The sequence below is a fragment of the Lasioglossum baleicum genome, chromosome 4, assembly GCF_051020765.1.
Source record: "Lasioglossum baleicum chromosome 4, iyLasBale1, whole genome shotgun sequence".
Lineage (NCBI taxonomy): Eukaryota > Metazoa > Arthropoda > Insecta > Hymenoptera > Halictidae > Lasioglossum > Lasioglossum baleicum.
Genome location: NC_134932.1, coordinates 4,127,369 through 4,131,381, shown reverse-complemented (window position 1 = coordinate 4,131,381; position 4,013 = coordinate 4,127,369). Strand labels below are relative to the sequence as shown.

Sequence of the window (4,013 nt, the reverse complement as noted above, 5' to 3'; positions counted from 1 at the left end):
GGTAGTACCCTGATAGCACAATTGACTCCACGGGGAGTGACGAAAACGCGCATAAGTTGACTCCACTTGGACAACCTGGAACCGTCTGGATGCAGCCCACGTGAAATGCAGCTTCTGCAGTCTAGCTGGAACGCCACTCTATCCTGGATTCCGCTTCCCCGCAAGATGGCAGCACGGTCGCACTGATTAATGCGGCGAATGCCGTTATACAGGGCAGCGCCGTCGGTAAGGGCAGATCGCACTAATGTGGCAGATGTCGATAAAGTAGATTTCTATTGTACAAATATGTAGCAGTTTCCCTTTTTACCGACAATACTGATTTTTGAATGAATATTCAGTCACATGCAAGGAGAGAAAACGAAAAAAAAATCTGTGCAAAATAAAAATTCTCTGCATCGATTGCAAGAGATGGAAGCTAAGATTAAAATGTCAACATGCAAAAAAAGACAAAGTGTCGTACAAGGGACAAGAAAATTTACTTTTTCTTATTTTTTAATACACCGCAGGGAGTTGGTAAAGACACATGGACAATGACACAAGGAATATATATATAATAAATATTATAATTTTTTATTATTACTATGCTTTATTATTGGACGAACACCTAAATATCTCTTCAGGTTATTGTGATGCAAAAAATATTTGTTCCGTAATGTGCACGGTGTGCCAGATATTTGGTCCATTGACACCATGCACATTACGTAACAAATATTTTTTGCATCACAATAACCTGAAGAGATATTTAGGTGTTCGTATTTAAACGGAACACCCTGTATATTGTGATTATTACACGTTGTTGCCTCTGCTTCCCAAAACTTGTGGCCCGTAGCACGTTCTGGCATAGGTGGGATACCTAAAAAATACAAAGAAAATCAGTAATGTACAATATATGCATGTGTGTTGAATGGCATAATTAGATATACGTACCACGTGAAAAATTAGAGGTCTTCCTCTTCCCCGGTTGCCGCAGCTTCCTTCTCCTCCTTCCCTGGATAGCACATTATATTTATCCTCCGTTCTGTAAATTAGATTTTTAATTACACAGTGAGTAAAGGTGAGTATTTAATCTTCTTCGCTTATTGCTCATCTCAACGAATTTTCTAATTTCTGGTGCTACAATTACAAAAGGTCTTCTGACGTTTTTCATCAACTAATATACCTAACTGATTCAAACATTGCAATGATATTTATAAAAAATCGATTAAAGTTGAACTACAAACAAAAGAATGTACTACCAGAAATAAAAAAATTCGATGATGAGAAGCAAGTGAAGAAGATTAAATATTAGGTTGTCCCAAAAGTTCCTTCCGCAATGCCTTTCTTTAATATTGCTAAATAAATATTAGGTTGTCCCAAAAGTTGTTTTTCGATGCATGCACATAATGCAAATTCATATTAAGAAGTACTAAAATATTAACATAAACATTATCGTATTGTTTGTATTTATTTAGCTACATTAAAGGAACACAATGCGGAAGAAACTTTTGGGTCAACCTAATACTTGCCTTACTGAATTGGTTTAAGCCATCATTTTGCCGATTTAGAATATTGCTAAGCTAATTCTAATCTGAATGGGCCAAAGCTGAATTGTGTTGGATTTGTTTAAAGTGATAAATGATAATAATGATAATGAAAAGAGAGTGATAAAGTGATAAAGAAACAAACAATTTACTATTTTGGACTCTACATTGAAGTGAACATACTCGCCCCGTAGCACCTCATACGTGATGGCAAATGGCACTGTCGCGTGGTGTGCCGACAAGCGTTCTCACGCTTTTTCACGCGAAGATTCTGGGAGACATTTGAGCAAAATGAAACCGATTAACCAATATAAATATGTACAAATACCTTCCGTTCTTCCTTCCTTCCACGTAGTGCACGTAATCCAAGTAATCCACGTAATCACATAATCCAAGCAAGTCAATCTAATAAATAGTCAAATAGTCAAATGCCGCAACGCAGACCGCACCTGCGAATGTAACGTGTAACCACAGAGCGAAGCTATGTAAATATATCTGTGATTGTGTCAAGAAAAACGCTGCATGTCACAATTTCAAAAAATTTCAGTTTATGCATTTATTGAACTTTATAGTGTAGGATTAGGTATTTACCAGAAAAAACGTCACGAAAATCAATTCAAAAGGCTCGAAAAAATAATACAATTTAACCAATGTCCTTGTCAAAGCATTAGTGATCAAAACTTTAAACGACAATATCTCGAAAGTGAAAGTACAATGTGACATGCGGCGGCGTCCTCCTGACAACCACAGATATTACGACCGAGCTAAGCGAACGAGAACTTGCGAACTGTTGAGAGTTGAGAGAATAACTGAAAACTGCTGAAAACTGAACGGCAGTTTCCCCTTCCCTGACGTATCGTCGTATCCGTGAGCGGTGTCGACCGCGCTTGACCGTGTTGGTGCATGTTCGATTGCACGCGCGCTACACACAAACGTACCTCTACCATGTCCGTGTGACTACCTGCTCGACCGAACGCGTCGGCGACGCGTTCCTTCGATTTTCACGTTGCCGAAGTTTCGGAAGCATGAGGCGAAAAGTCGGAATCTGGAGACGGCGCGCATTTGAATCTCGGGCACAGCACGCGGCGCGACGCACATTTTGCTATAACTTTTGATCTAAAAGAGATATCGAAGAGAAATTAGGCCTAATTTTTTTTGAAAAATCGGTTTTAACGATGTAAAAAGAAATATATTTTGTATTTTTTAAATAATGTTTTCGTTGATTCTTAAGGTATAGCCGGAAAAGATGGTCAGAAGTATCCAACCAAATTTGTTTTTAGTCACGTCATGTTCAACAGAAAATTATGAAAAAATTCATGAATATTCTACCGAATAGCATACACTACTGAGATTTTTTTCAAAATTTTTGGTTGCAAAATCGATTTTTAAACAAATCGGCAAACATAAAATTGCCGATTTTATGTATATACATACATCAAAGTCTTCAGTTGACCACATTTATATTGTTACGTTAGTTGTGTCTCATCCTGATTATTAATGTGTATTTTTTCAGATTTTTCGGATTACGGAAACATGTTTTAAAAAATTGAAAACCTCCAAAAATTCCAAGAAAATGCATGTTTTGTATTGAAGTGTTAGAGACTCCAGTTTTATAAGAATTCAGTACTTGGATATTATTGAAGCAACCGTTCTTAATTTTTTTATAATTTTTTAGAGGTTGGGTAGCCGTTAACAAAACAAGTACATATATACGGCTGGGAATCTTCTGGCCCCGAATCGAATCCCGCATCTATAATCGTTTTGTTCGGTAAATACTTATTGCTTCGAGTTTTAATGAAAAGTTTAACCAAAAACATTTTTTAATTGTCTACATTTATTTTCAACTTAAAGAATTGATGCAGTTCGCGCTGTCGACTTTCGCTGTCCACTTTCTGTAATTGAAAAAAAGAAACACAATTTAAGTTATGATTGCGAAGTGCAGAATGGTTTCGAGGTATTCGAAAATACCGCTACAGGTGGTCCCCTGTGTATCTATATCTTCGAGTAACTAATTACAAATTTTGTATCTATTATTCGTGATCCGAAATTTGTATCTAGGAGAAAAATTAAGGGCAGATTCGGAATCAGCGCAAAAAACTCTATAAGAATCATCCAACAGTAATTGTTGAAGAAATTTGGTGTCGCGGAGACTGTAAATCAAATGGGAAACTTTCTTCCAGCAGATTTATTAATGGGTCTATTAACTTTTTCCCGTGTAACATTTTGTTTATTTTCTCGTTTCTTTGTTATAATAAATGGAAGCTTATGTTAATTTGTTGTTCTTCATTCTTTAATAAGCCCCTTTTAATTTCCCATCAGTTTCAACTCCATAAAGTAATAGTTTTCTGTAAAATCCGTATCAATGCCTCCGGATCGGAAACTTTCTGCCAGGGGTTGTATTAATTCGAGTAACTGTAACTTTTTTAATGTTGGACTATATGGATTTGGACTTTTCGTGAGAAGTTGGAGAAATTAGTTTACTGCACGATGTGA

The 4,013-nt window shown here is 36.5% G+C and overlaps 1 long non-coding RNA gene across 1 annotated transcript; it reads right to left on the bottom strand.

Annotated features, from left to right (window-relative positions):
• Positions 1-457: 457 nt before the first annotated feature.
• LOC143207733 (uncharacterized) lies at positions 458-2,409 on the bottom strand. The gene is made up of 4 exons (XR_013008729.1): positions 2,112-2,409; positions 1,849-1,969; positions 928-1,018; positions 458-853 (listed from the first exon to the last, which is right to left on the bottom strand). It is a non-coding gene; the product is annotated as an uncharacterized LOC143207733 (long non-coding RNA).
• Between the last annotated feature and the right edge of the window lie 1,604 nt (positions 2,410-4,013).